Here is a 15,413-nt window from a genome sequence, read left to right as displayed (position 1 = left end):
AATAAGAGTCTGTTTAGTTTCCTTATAATTTCTGCTCAGAACATACATGTGATGTATAGACTCTCTTCGGGATTGATACTGAGCACACATAGAACATTTCTGTATTAGGACACATACCTTGTTTTAGCCTTGCTTTGGATTTCTTTTGGATGCTGCGAGTCTAAGCTTTCCGTATTTGGGCTTTCCTACCCTTGTTTTCTGATTGAAACTCACCACATATGTTCTCCGCATCGGAGTCAGTTTGTTTTGCAAAATGGTGCCTGCTTGCACTTTTCATTGTGCCCCTTAATTCCACCATTCTGCACCCTTCATCCTCTCCCCCCCTTACCCTCGAAGTGTAGTGAATGTAATTTTTTTTAAACCAAGGCTATTGTGTTAGTATGCTGCTGTGCAAGACTCCTTTTTATAATTGTAATAGTTCTAACATGATCACACCTTTTTTTAAAAAAAAGGCGGATTTTTCAAAAGAGAGGGGGAGGAAAGATGGCGATGAGAAAAGAGCGCAAGCTGAGAAAAGGGGTATACACAAATGGCTCAAATTGGCAGGGGAAAAAATGGAATGCACATGTTTCCCCATTGGGCAGGCCCAAATTAGCTTCTGCCCTGACACATGATATCTCTGTAACTGAGATGTTCCAAAACATGTAGTAAATCAGGGCCATTTGGGACTGTACCTGGAAAGGCAGATCTTAATGTGGAAATGGACAGAAAAAGTCAGCCCTTTAAAATGCAAATCCAAATGATATGGCTAGTGTGGAAATGGTCATAGTGTGGACAGGAGGACTATCTGATTTGAGCCTTTCTATAGGGCAGACTGGTTATAGCAAAGCTGCCTGATGCTCAGCCACCTGAAGATGGAGGTCCTGTGGCTGGGTTAAAAAGTACCATATAAGGAAATTTGCCTCCCTACTCTTGACAGGATGCAGCTTCAGGTAACTCACACTGTCAAGAATCTGGGAGTGATCTTCAATGCCTCTATCTGCACTTTGTTTATTCCTGTTGAATTCAGATTGATTTGAACTCAGGTCTTCCTCATTACTTTCCTCTGACTTGAAACAGAAAGTGCTCTGCACTTGATTCGGGGAGCTGAGAGGGAGGAGGGTGGAGGAATTTCTCGTCTTTTGACTGCCGGTGAAGAAGCAGCACGCCCAAAATCAAAATGGAAATCGCATTCTGTGTAGATAGCAGAGACTGAATCGACCTGGGATTGCAATAAAAGCTCCATGCAGACTCCATCCAGGTCATCAGAATAACTCACCAAGCATTTTTCCACATATGTCAGTCAAAGCTACTATCACCCTATCTGGCCCCAGAACACCTAGCCACAGTGATCCATGTGACAGTCACCTCCAGGTTACTAACTTGCTCTATGTGGGACTTCCCTTATCCCTGACCCAGAAACTACAGCTGGAGCAGAATGCTGCTGCCCAGGTCCTTACAAGGACACCTGGAGAGTTCACATAAGACCTGTTCTCCAGCAGCCACACTGGTTACCAGTTGAATCCCAGATCAGGTTTAAGGTGTTGGTTTTAACCAGTCTCTGCCTGCCCACCAATCAGGCTGTTATTTTAACAGTGAAGCGCTGTTAAAGATTTATTCGATTTCTAGCCCACCGGGAACCGGCTTGCGGCGGTTTACATAAAATTCAATAACACAATAAAAACCCATTAAAAACCCCATAATGTTACAATTGTTCCAGATGGTGAAAACCTTATTCTTAACATGAAAACTTTCAGAGGCAGCATGGGGAGCCAGATGTTCAGAACCGAGATGTAATCACTCCAACTGGAGAAGGGATCCATAACATTGGCTCTAGCAATGGCCCCAACCATAAATTTGGTGGAAGAGGTCCATTTTGCAGGCCCTCCAGAAAGCAGAAAGCTCTCCGAGAGCCTGCAGCTCCTCCAGGAGCTCATTCTACCAGGCAGGGGCTAGGACTGAAAAGGCCCTGGCCCTGGTCAAGGCCAGGCAAGCCTCACTAGGGTCAGGAATGCTCAATAGGTTGGAATGTGCTGAGCACAAAGCCCTGCCAGGGACATAGGGCACAAGACGGTCCCTCAGATATGTGGATCCCAGAGCATGAAGGGGCTTAAAAGTCAACACCAAGACCCTGACCCTGATCCAGGTCACATACACACTTCTTCAGACACAATGAATGATTGCACATGAAAGCTTGCACCTTGAATAAAATTTTGGTGGTTTAAAAGTTGCCACTGGATTCAGATTCAGGCCAACATGGCTACTCCTCAGTGATGTGCAACTCATTTTTATGCACCTTTAATGAGAGTACAGAGCTGCCAAATTGGGTTCATTTGATCACATCTGTCATATTTTTATCTTGTTTTTCCTCTAAAGAGCTCAGGGGTAAAACAAACGGTTCTCTCCTCCTCTCTATTGAACCATGACCACCCTATGTAGTAGATTAGGCTGAGAGATAGAAGAACTGTGTGATCTCCCCAGTGTTATATATAGACACAACAGCAATGCAAACTGCCTGTAACCCCCTTCTCTTTATAAAAGTACTTTCCTGAATAATTCTCTTTTTTCCTATTTTGCAGAGTGAGAAATAGAACCCTTTTCTGACCTTTCAGTCACGTGTGAACCACAAGTGCGAACCACAGAATACATGAGTATGGGTAGTTGTCGGTTTTACCCATTTTGGGGGCCGATAACTTTCAGTAGAGTTTGCTGAGACAAGCTAAGCAATATGAATATGAGAGATTATTGTATTACAAGACTGCTTCTAGAGTCAGTCCATTAAATCCTACAGGACTTGCAATGATATCTTAAAAGCTTTGATTTCTCCTCCACTGAATTAATTTGTGAAATTATTCTCATAGTGGGAAGGCAGGCAGAAGGCAGCTAAACTTTCAGTCTAGGCTTTGAGACATCTAGGATTGAATCTCCACTCTGTGATGGCAGCTTGTGGGGTGATTTTAGGCTTAGTCTTACAGGGCTGTTGTGAGGATAAAATGGGTGAGGGGAGAATGATGTAAACCACTTTGGGTCCAGTGGAGAGTAGGTGAAGTATCAATAAAGTATGTGTGTGTTTTGTTGTCAAGTTGCAGATGATTTATGGGGCTTTCAAGGTAAAACAGTGCCTTCCTCTGTATCACAACCCTGTTATTCCTTAGAGGTCTTCCATCCAAATGCTAACTATGGCTACCACTCTAATATCATTGATCATTTGGCACAGTAGTTTGCTATTTTCAGTATAAAAGCATATATGCTTATATTAGAAATAGATGTCATCCTGCTGAAAAATTTTCAGACAGCAAAAAGATCAGCAACTAGGCTACCCTGAGAAACAGCAAGTACTTTCTGGAACATCTTGTATTTTCGCAGGGTTGCATACTGACATTTGAGCGAGTTCCCAGAATTATTTGAATATAAAAGCCAGGAGTTTGGATCCATTGCCAGTATTTTGTTTGAAAGGTAAACCCAGCATCATGATTTTTGTGTTTTATGCTTAAATTATGGGACTCACACATGCACACATGTACCTGAGTGTTGAGCTAAGCCCTGTCATGGACAGCACTTAGAAAATGTTATTCTAAGCTGGTGATGCGTAGCTATGTAGCTGCATGCTCCATGGCTTTTTGTGTCCCCATGGGGGACACATTTCAGTGCCGGATCTTCTCCGGCACCAAAATGTGTAATCCCCAGGAATCAGAACAGCAGTGGATAGGTTCCACCATGTGGGGTGGTGGCAGCAGGTTTTTGTTTTGTTTGTTTATTTGTTTGCAGGAAGTTTGCATTCCACACAATCCCAGCTTCCTGCATGCCGCAATCCCACCATTGTGGGGGTGTAGAAATACTCCATTTGGCTCCATAGCATTGCAAAGCCAAAAGGGGCTGTTTTGTGTCTCTGCAGGACACTGTAGGTGTGGAGGATGAAGGCAGATTCTTCCCTTACACATAGGCCTACCCCATGGCAAGACAGGGAATGCTGAAGAATCCACATTCCCTTGCTTTGGGCCATCCTAGGCCCTGATTCAGGGCAGGGCTGAGAGGGGCCAGAATGATGGCAACATCATGCATATGTGGGGATTAGTCCCACTGCCCTGTCACTGCCAACCTGGCCTTTCTGCCCTGTGCATAATCAGTCAGAGAGAGCTTCAGTTACCTCTGAAGGCAATGGGAGACTGGTTCATCTAGAAAAAGAAAGGGGTCCTATAAGCTAAGTGTGCCCACTTTCTAAAAACTGGAATCAGGAGGTGTTCAGGAGAACTTCAGAAGACAAAGAAAAGTGAAAAAATGTACTCTGGGGTAAACCAAGCAAAGAAACTTTTCAGTGTAAAAGAATTCTTACCACCTGAAAGAAAAGTCTAAGAAAATTTGAAAAAGCCTAAAACTAAGAAATAAGCAGCCGTGACTGAAAGGAGGCTGCAGTTGGCGTGGCGGGCGGGCGGTCCAGGAAGATGCAGCGGCATCAGGCCTGTGGGAGCTTGGGCAGGTGCGTTTAGGTGGTGGTGCTTGGGGTGGGGCTCCAGAGCGCTTGTTAAAAGCACCATGTGCTGGAGCTTGCCCCATTGTTCTCCCCAGGAGAGCTGGAGGACAGCAGCCCTCCCTCCTACCCTGTTGGATTTCTGTTTAATTTCTGTTGCAGCTGCAGAATTGGGCATGAGGTGGAGTATTTTGGCCAGGGGCCAGTCTGTATACTGGGACCCTGGGGTTGAGGTTCTCAATAAGAGATTGACTAATACTGAGCATGGCCTGGCTGGGAAGGTCATGGGCTCAGAGCCAGGAGGCAGGTATGGTTGGATGAGGTGAATGCCCAACAACCGTTTAACCAGCCTCTTCCCAGTAGAGGGTATCAAGATGCAAGGGATCCTTCCTCCCGGCTGGGAGGAAGAGGGACTCAGGGCACCCCTTGAGCCCATGTTAGAAGCCAGATGGTTGCACAGGGTTTATTCCTCACCTTGTTCCAGGCCAACCCTTAATTTGGGTTAGTTATTAAAGCTGTGGCCTTGTTGATGCCAAAGAGATTGTCTCGCATCTTTATTGGTCACGTACCACCCTGCCAGTCAACTAGAAGCTGTAAAAACTGATTTGTATTTTTAAAACTGATTCCTCAATTCCAACTACCCTTTCCCTCTTGATAAAATAAAATATTTTTGTTTGTTTGTAAAGACATCTCAATGCCATTCTGACAAAGGCTGGTTGTTGTTGTTTTAAAGAAAAGTACACTACTCAACTAACTCAGGTTCTGAAGGAACAACATTCCTTTCTGGAGAGCACAATTACCTCAGAGTGGGGAAGTGTGTAGATGCTTCTGTCTTAGCCCAATATCTCCATTGTAAACAGTGCTATGTGAGAGGCTGACCATGTATGTGCTGTCTCAGATGTCCCAGGGGTCTGCTAAAGCAAGAGAGGAAGGGTGATGTTGACAGACCACAATAGAAACTTGGCACTGGCAGCTTGGGTGGTTGTTCTTACAGCCATCTTGCAGTGCAGCTCCTTCACACAGCATTAAGCTCAGCTGATTCCACCAGGTTCACTACTACCACTTACTGAAATAAAACAAACACTTTTGCTATTAGTTTTGTTCCCACTAGGTTTTACCTCCTGAATTATCCCAAGCCTCACCTATCCCCTATGCAGATACCAGAATTTTTGAAATTATAAAATGGTCACTGTAATTATCAGTGAGGAAGAGAGAAATGTACCTTGTCATCTGTGCCTGACCTTTAGGTATCACTGCAGAACTGTATCTCAATACCTCGTTGACTATACTGCATTCATTTTCCACATGGATCCACTCCATTGTTCTGGAGTAATGTTGTAATATTTTAATTCCCTTCAGGGTATATTGCTTTGTAAAATAAAACTTCTCTTCACAGGCTCTCATGGCTATGTATCATTTAAACAATGTCAGAAGACAATTACACACACCTGTTGGGTAATAGTCCATTTACCTTTAATTGATGTGTATAGCAAAATGCACTCACAGCAGTCCATAAGAAATCTACATGTTTCAGTGTCATTCAATACCATGTTACCTATGGCCAGCCACTCTTCAGGAAAGGAAAGACTGCAAGACTTTTTGCATTGGTCAGCTTTCAGCATTTGGTGCCTGAGAGCAACCTCTTTCTGTTAGAACGATATATGTCTGAATATATACGTAATAAATAAATATAATAATGATGACATGGTGGATATATGTATTAATACATTATATGAACTAAAACTACACGCAGAGAGAAAGGCAGGTTGGGTGATGTCAGTGCACATTTGAATTGGCTCTTAGCACATACCTGTGACCAGTGGCAATGGATGATTACTCTGCCTGCTATAAACAGTGCAATCTTCCATGCCTAATTTGACAGGTGGTAGTTACTGACCTGGAGCCAGACATCCTGGAATGTGAAGTCAAATGAGCCTTAGGAAGTCTGAGCAACAATAAAGTTAGTGGTGGTGACAGCATTCCAGACGATGCAGTAAAAGTGCTGCACTCAATATGCCAGCAAATTTGCAAAACTCAGCAATGGCCACAGGATTGGAAAAGGTCAGTTTACATTCCAATCCCAAAGAAGAGCAAAGCCAAAGAATGTTCAAACTACCGCACCATTGCACTCATTTCTCATGCTAGCAAAGTTATGGTCAAAATCCTACAAGCTAGACTCCAGCAATATGTGGGCCGAGAACTTCCAGAAGTACAAGCAGGATTTCAAAGAGGCAGAGGAACTAGAGATCAAATTGCCAACATACACTGGATCATGGAGAAAGCTAGGGAGTTCCAGAAAAACATCTACTTCTGCTTCATTGACTATGCTAAAGCCTTTGATTGTGTGGAGCACAACAAATTGTCGCAACTTCTTAAAGAGATGGGAATACCAGAGCATCTTATTTGTCTCTTGAGAAACTGAACATGGAATCACTGACTGGTTCAAAATTGAGAAAGGAGTTCGGCAAGGCTGTATACTGTCGCCTTGCCTATTTAACTAGTATGCGGAGCACATCATGAGAAAGGTGGGATTAGATGAGTCACAAATTGGGATCAAGATTGCAGGGAGAAATATCAACAACCTCAGATATGCAGATGACAGCACTCTAATGGCAGAAAGTGAAGAGGAATTAAAGAGCCTGTTGATGCGGGTGAAGGAGGAGAGTGCAAAAGTTGGATTGAAACTCAACATCAAGAAAACAAAGATCATGGCATCCGGCCCTCTCAATTCCTGGCAAATAGATGGGGAAGAAATGGAGATAGTGACAGATTTTATTTTCCTGGGTTCCAAGATCACTGCAGATGGGGACTGCAGCAAAGAAATTAAAAGACGCTTGCTCCTGGGGAGGAAAGCTATGGCAAACCTAGACAGCATCCTAAAAAGCAGAGACGTTACCCTGCCAACAAAAGTGCGTTTAGTCAAGGCTATGGTATTCCCAGTTGCAGTGTATGGCTGCGAAAGTTGGACCATAAGGAAGGCCGAGCGTCAAAGAATTGAGGCTTTTGAACTCTGGTGCTGGAGAAGACTCTTGCGAGTCCCTTGGACTGCAAGGCGAACAAACTGGTCAGTCCTAGAGGAGATCAGCCCTAACTGCTCCTTAGAAGGCCAGATCCTGAAGATGAAACTCAAATACTTTGGCCACCTGATGAGAAGAAAGGACTCCCTGGAGAAGAGCCTAATGCTGGGAGCGATCGAGGGCAAAAGAAGAAGGGGACGACAGAGAATGAGGTGGCTGGATGGAGTCACTGAAGCAGTAGGTGCAAACTTAAATGGACTCGGGGAATGGTAGAGGACAGGAAGGCCTGGAAGATCATTGTCCATGAGGTCGCGATGGGTTGGACACGACCTAACAACAACAGATCAGCCCTTGTCAACCTTTTTACCATTGAGAAACCCAGAAATATTCTTCAGGCTTCAAGAAACCCTGAAAGTGATCTTAGCAAGCCATACCTCCTTTTCATGCCCCCAGAAATCACATGTCAACAGAAGTGACAACAGCCTCACTCCAGGGAATGGTAGAGGACAGGAAGGCCTGGAGGATCATTGTCCAAGGGGTCGTGATGGGTCGGACATGACTTCGCACCTAACAACAACAACAATTTAACAGAGGTAATGGAGTTCATTTTTTTAAATTGTATGTACTTATCCAAATTCAAAGGAAATTCTTTTACAAAGGTAATGCACACAGGAAGTAAAAAGGAGTAGGGATAATTCTCTTTTACATAAACCCCAGAAAATAATGCATTTGATAGAAAACTGAGCTAAGGAAACTATAGATTCACTTAAATATGTTCCATACGCATGATCCCCCCCAAGACAAACTGCAGATTTCCAAACAGTTTCTCGTTTTAGGTATGGCATTTCTTTTAAGAAACAAAAAAACAAAAAAACCTAACACAATGAGATTGTTAAGAATTACAACTCAGTATCTAGCATGTGAGGATCCATAGCTTTGCAATCTAATTTTTTTTTAGAAACATACCCTTTAATATGGAAAATCCACTGCATCTTTGGCCCCAATTACTGCAGATTGATTATTCTTGAGTATATGTTTCATTAAAATGAAAGCTAATCCATAAAAATTAATGGTATTTATTGCAACAAATGATGGCAAATTCCCTTGAATTAATGAGAGCCACACAGTGAGCAAAAGCAAGCCTATGAGGGAAAGTTTGTTAATTATTAACTAATCATGAAAGCTGTTAAGTATGATGAGTGTGGTTATGATATAACCTGAGAGACATTTGAATAAGATGAATGACTCAAAAGAATAATGCATTGAATTTCATACTATATAGATCTGTGGCTGTAATCTGCAGTATGGAAATTATTTATACTAATAATGAAAAGACTGCCCTGTTTGGTTTTCAGGGAAACATAGACCCTTTACACGTTCTGGAAAGGTTGGCATAGTAATCTTATCCTTGATCCATAGATCTGTCATTATTATCCATTCAGAGTTCTCTTTTTTCCCTTTGTAAATCAGATTATTTGTGATAGAAGTGGAAAAAAGAGGGTGCCTTGATTATGTTCTCCCTCCTAAGTAGGTGAAGTTTCTTTGTCATTAGGGGGGGGGAACAAATCAAATTACTAGAATTAATCTAATGATATTTAATGCTGCAGATTTTTCGAAGGCAAGGGGTGGAGACTGAACCATGGCCCATCTACCTTGAGCATCAAGTAATTACGACCATGTATTCAGGGCACAGAGAATTATTTATTTCAAATGGATCTGCTTACCTCTATCAGGTCTTAAGTAAAGCATGATACATCACTGCATGACTAGGGAGCAGAACTTTCTGTAAATTTAAATTTTCTATTTAATTGGACAAGGAGGAAATTTTCACAAGCAGACTACCATTTTACACTTAGCTTGTACAGTTCTGTGCCATACTGAGCAGCATGCCCAAAGCATAGGAGACAAGGTTTGGCCTTATGCTCATCCTTGCTAACTTGTGTCTATTGTGATAGCACAGATCACTAATTAAAAACATGCAGCATTGACCAATGACAGCTGAGTGATGCCAACGAAGTTCAGATATTGGCTATAAAAATACTGGTGAGAGTATTTCTTTTGAATCACCAGATCTTAACGTACTATGATCTTTCTTGGCCATCTTAAGAATTAAGTGGATTTCACTGTGCTGCTAAACAAAAGAGAGAAAAAGACTTACAAAATTTCTCCTATAAGTATAATAGAAACTGAGTTTTTAATACCAGGAAGATGCTTGGGTTTGATAATAGGCACTGAGTTGCAACCTTGGGCCTGTGAAGCATGTACTCTGACATTGAACTATAGTTTCTCACTTAAAAATGCTGCTTGATGATTCACAGGAAAAATGTGGTTTGCTTCTATTGCCAAATGTAATACTTGGAGTGATGTAAGACAATATAAAAATTTTATGCTATCTGAGTAAGCTCCACCACAGTAAAAAAAAAAAAAAACACTCACCCTCAGCCCCAGTCCCCTATCCTTGAGAAATTAAGAAGTGGGAGGAAAAATGTCCAGAAAATGTCCTCCATTACTATGTTCTAGGAATTTCCCCATGTTTCTGCAACTTGTCACATCAAAATAAGGGGTAATCCCTGGAAGTGACATCACATTCCCCTTCCGTATGCCCTGCCATCAAAGTCTCCTGGTGTTTGCCAAGGCAACCCTATTTCTGAGATCTATTTTCTACATGCAAGTCATCACTTGATGATGCTGATACCCAGTTATGACTACAAATATACTTACTCCATGGTCTGCTTTGAGCGTTCAAAAGAAATTGCAAGCAAGGAAGCATATACAAGTCATGCATCCTATCCCTATTCTTCCTGGTGTTATCTGAAAGAACAAGATATTAATATTGTTTGTTAAATATTTTCTTTTTGATATATTTATATGTCTGCTTTTCTCCTGAGCAATATGTTGTATAATATAATTATGTGCAACTACAGAAATAAGAACAATACAAGTTAAAGCAACAAATATAAAATGCACTCAAACAACATTAACATACCCATCTAAAAATGCCTCCCTAGCAAGATATTCCCCTTTATCCTGCCCAGAATATGTCATTCTTACACCCTTGCTGAAAATACAGGAGGGTAGACGCTTCCCCCCCCCCTTCTGGAAGGTGTTTCCACGACTGAAAACTTGAGCCTAGGCTTTTGAAGATTGTGCCTTAGACCAGTGGTAGTCAACCTGTGGTCTTTCAGAAGTCCATGGACTACAATTCCCATGAGCCCCTGCCAGCAAATGCTGGCAGGAGCTCATGGAAATTGTAGTCCATGGACTTCTGGAAGACCACAGGTTGACTACTCCTGCCTTAGACAAAGGGAGCACATAATAGACTTTGCTTGGGAAACTGCCCTGAGCTTTTTGGAAGGATGGTATAACATTTTATAATAAATAGATAAATAAACGTATCTGTCCACTTTGGAAGTAATTTGGAAGGACAGAAAGAGGATGCTCTCTTGAGCATATAATACTGACAGAATTCCATCTGAATAATAATAATGATTGATCTAAGCTATTTTATGTGCTACATATAGAGCTGCTTCCTAGCAAAGACCATTGGTCCATCTAGGTGAGAATTATCTAATCTGGCAGCAGTTCTTCAGGCAGATCTTTCACAGATATTATTTAATAAGAAGATATGTCAACAAATAAACCTTGGGCATTCTTTGTTCAAAGCCTGTGCTCTAACAAGGATCCACAGCCCTTCTCTAGCCAGTCCCCCATTTCTCTTGCCATGGAGAATGCAAATAGCAAAATGCTGGCATGTGGACATGTTTTGAAGGAAACTGGCATTTCATTACATTGTGCTGCAAATTATCAGCCATGCTATTTATCATCTTGTTTTGCATCTGTGATCACTTTCTTGCTTTTTAATTATGTATTAATGTAGAACAAACCAAATGGCTGGATGGAATCCAAGAATTCTCTTTGGACAATAGAATCTGGAAAGGAGACCAGGAGGGAAATCTTAATTTTTCAGTACCCCCTTTTTTGACTCATTAGTTTAATCAAACTTCCTCTGTGTTGGAAGGTAGGGGACTTTGAAATCTATTCCGACTTCATGTGCCAGAGAGAGCTGCTGAGAGTATTATGGCTACATTTACTCTAGGCACAGGTGGGTGGATATAAGGAATGAGCCCTAACATTCTGTGCAAATTGGATTTCAGTTTATTAAAACCTTCTGAATATCTCGATGATTCAATTTCCTAAGATACAGGAGGAGGAAATGTGGGAATGTAAAGAGCAGTAATCAGAAAACTCAAGGGCTTGCATTGCTTCGCTGACATGGCCAAACTACCCAGCATCAAATATACATAGGTTAGAGGAGCCAAAACAGATTCCTGGCAGATCATCAGGGATGTAGATAGCATTAATATTCTGCAGCAGAAAAGGTCAATGAACAGGTTGTATTTCTTTACCCAAAACCAACACAGCACTAAGCCAGGCAAAACTCTGCTGCAGTAGCTGAAAAAACATCTGTGACAGTGTTCAGACTGCAGATGTATACAGAGTTGCCAACCTCCAGGTAGAACCTGTTGTAGTTCTCCTGGAGAAAATGGCTGCTTCTGAGGGTGGGTTCTATGGCATTATGCTCTGCTGAGGTCTTTCGCCTCCTCAAATCCTGCTTTTCTCCAGGCTTCACTCTCAGATCTCCAGGATGCTGGAAGCTGGCAACCCAAAGTGTACAATGTAGGTCTGACAGGTATCAGGGGTGTTTAAAAAAAATGTTATGTCATGTTTTTCACCAATAGGGAACAAAGCAAGCTTGTCCATTGTTTCCCCATTCCTCCACTTTAACCTCACCACAACAACTCTAAGAAGTGGATTAGGCTGAGACAGTGTGTGTGATGTGCCCAACATCACCTGGCGTAAAGTGATCACCTGGCATAAAGTGCCAGGTCTCCTTGCTGACAGTGCACAAACTCTCCTGTTGATTGGGTGGCTAGTAGACAGAAATGGGGAGAGTGACTGTCACTTAGATAGTGTGACATTACTTCTGGCGTAAACATGGAATTGATGTCATCATGTTGGGGTGACGCTCTAGGATTCTGCTACGATAATGGCAATCAGCTTTCCCCCGCGCCTCTGAGCCTTCTATCAGTAGCCAGTGCTTGACTAGCCAGTGCTTGGCTAGTCTGCAGACTTCCATGGCAGACTAGGATATTTGAACCTGGTCATCCTAGGTCCTAACACTCTAGCCCAAGCTTTCGTGAAACCCTGGGGATTCTTGATGACTCTGGAATGGTGGAAGTGAATTAATTTAGTGTATATTTTTTAAATGTATTTTAAAAAATTGGGTGACATGATCATATATGGTCATGTCAACCTGTCCCTCTCTCCCAAAATGGCCAATGATGGACCTGGAGGGGGAAGGAAGGGGAGGGGTCCCATGTGAACACGTACACAGCTATGCTTCCCAAAACTATTCTGCATGATGGTGCCACTTCTGGGGTTTCTCAAAGCCTGTAGAATGTTTCAGGAGTTTCTCAGTGATAAATGGTCAGTAACGGTCAGTAAAGATCAGAGCAGCTGAGAAAGGCTGCTCTGGTCATCACACTATGCCAGTTGTCCACTAAGCCAGCAGCCTGCAGTGTTGTTGGATGCCAATAGCAACACATTACAGAGTAGCAAAACCAGATCTATCACAAAATTCACTGAGTGGGGAGATGTAGCCAGCTCTGGCTTACCTTACCCATAAGTGCCTGTAAACAAACGTTTGTCTCTTTGTTGATCATCCCTAAGGGTCAGGGATAGATTGAGACATACTGAGGCTCTAAACTATGTTTAAGAGGTCACATATCATTACCAAAATAGTAGTCTGGCAATTATTAGTCAGTTTGTTTTTAATTTAGAGGTCTTTCATAATTCAAGGCCCCTAAAACTTACTTGGGTTGTGCATAAATCATTCCATACTAATGGATGTGCATTGCTTGGCAGGAGGACAGATGTAGCCTGCAGGAAGAAGACACCATACCAGTATTTTGGAAAAATAAGGTGACCGCTTTATTTTCTCCTAGCAAGGAGAGTTGGCGTGGCATGAGGCAGAATCCATTAAAGAACCGGTCAGCAGACGGTGAATAATCAAGGTCTCAGATGGCGCCCTGAAGAACCAGCCTAGGTGTAAGCCTATAGCATGGGAAACTCCTTGCCATCTGAAACCCACACCCCAGGAAGGCAGCTTAACAGGGATCCAATGGGCATAAGCCTCTGTCTGTCTTCCCAAACCACCTGGCAATGCGAGCCTGCCTACCCAGCCGGGTTGGCATTGGCAATGCTTCTGGATCTCAGACAACTGTATGAGACAAGAAATCGAGATGTAGCTGTATTGTGAGAAAACCTTTACCTGCTGAATTTGTTTGTCATGCATTCAAGGGCATCATTTCAGATTCCGAGGTACAGGTGGGTGAGGAGGATTTAAGTGGCCAGTGAAAAGACTTGTAACCAGATTTAAACTTGTATGTATTCAACAGCAGAATAGCAACATGAAATGGGAACATTCATTGTTTTATACCTCATAATTGCTATTACAATTGCTAAAGCAAAAAATTATTGATACAGATAACTTTTAACTTTTCCTCAAGAAAGCAGTTTGTACCTTGAGTGCCTAATGCACAGCCTCATTTGTTTATAACAATAGTCACTCTGTATTCTTGAGGAGAGAGTGTGATATTATTATTTTTATATTATTTATTAGATTAATAGGACACCTTCCTCCAAGGACTCAAGGTGGTTCACGATCCCCATAAAAACCCCAATCCCCTAAAACCGTCTATCCCCAACATACCAAGTTGTTGCTATGATAAAATGTGTGTGCTGCAATGAGCTTTTGTTGGAAAGGCAGGATAAAAATAAATTTGGATGTCCCCTCTTAATTCCGCCCCCCACTGAGCAGAGCAGTTCATATCCTGCTGGATATATAAATGCTGTAATCTTAAAATGGCCAATGGGCCATGCAAGACCCTGCATGGCTCCAGACTGATGCTGTGCAGGGCTTCCTGTGTTAATGAGCAGACGTTCACATGCATAGCTTAGAGCAGTTTTTCTAAACATGTTTACCATTGAGAAACCCCTGGAACATTCTTCAGGCTTTGAGAAATCCCAGAAGTGGTGTGAATGGGCAGAATATGGTTAGGAAGCAGAGCTGTATACACACCCTCCCAGGGTCTCTCCCCTTCCCACCCCTTCCAGGCCCATCACTGGCCATTTTGGGAGCAGAGACAGGTCCACATGGCCATATGGTCGTACCACTCAATAAATGTTTAATACATTTTAAAAATATATTGAAACTTAATTAACTTCCACCCATTCAGGAAACCCTTTGAGGGCTTTCATGAACCCCGAGTTGAGAAAACCTGGCTTAGAGGGAACACTGGCTCTGGAAATCTCACAGTATAACAGCTAATCTCAAGACTTCAGAGATCAGTTCCCTTGGATAAAATGGCTACTTTGTAGAATGGACTCTGTGGCATTAGCTTACATTAATAAATGGAGAACACAAATGTGTTTCAGAGGTTTTTGTATAGAAAATATTGATTTTGCAAAACACAGTTTTCCTTGGAGGACAGCTGATTTCAAAGCAATAGTAGTTCCTAACTAGGGAAAGATTTAAAGCCATAAGTTCCACCTGCCAATTCCCTGTATGAGTGCCATGAAAATACTTCACATTTTCACTCTCTATGATTGGAAGGAATGTTATATAAACATGTTATATAAAAGGAGGATCTATGCTCTGTGATTGGGAAATTCAGTAAAGTCAGGATGCAATTGTCTGTTCCCTTAAAATTTCCATCTAGCTTAGTAAAAAGTTGACTTATACTTCGTATGAGAACAACTGGAGTATACCTGGTAGCTGATGCAACAAGCCATGGATGAGAGGATCTTCACAGGGGAAGTCAATTATATTTTATGTAGGGTTTAAGCTATGATCCATTTGTACTTTTAAACAAAGGTACAAGTAATAT

This window comes from Paroedura picta, chromosome 1 (assembly GCF_049243985.1).
Source record: "Paroedura picta isolate Pp20150507F chromosome 1, Ppicta_v3.0, whole genome shotgun sequence".
NCBI lineage: Eukaryota > Metazoa > Chordata > Lepidosauria > Squamata > Gekkonidae > Paroedura > Paroedura picta.
Note: the sequence above shows the minus strand (reverse complement) of the source record.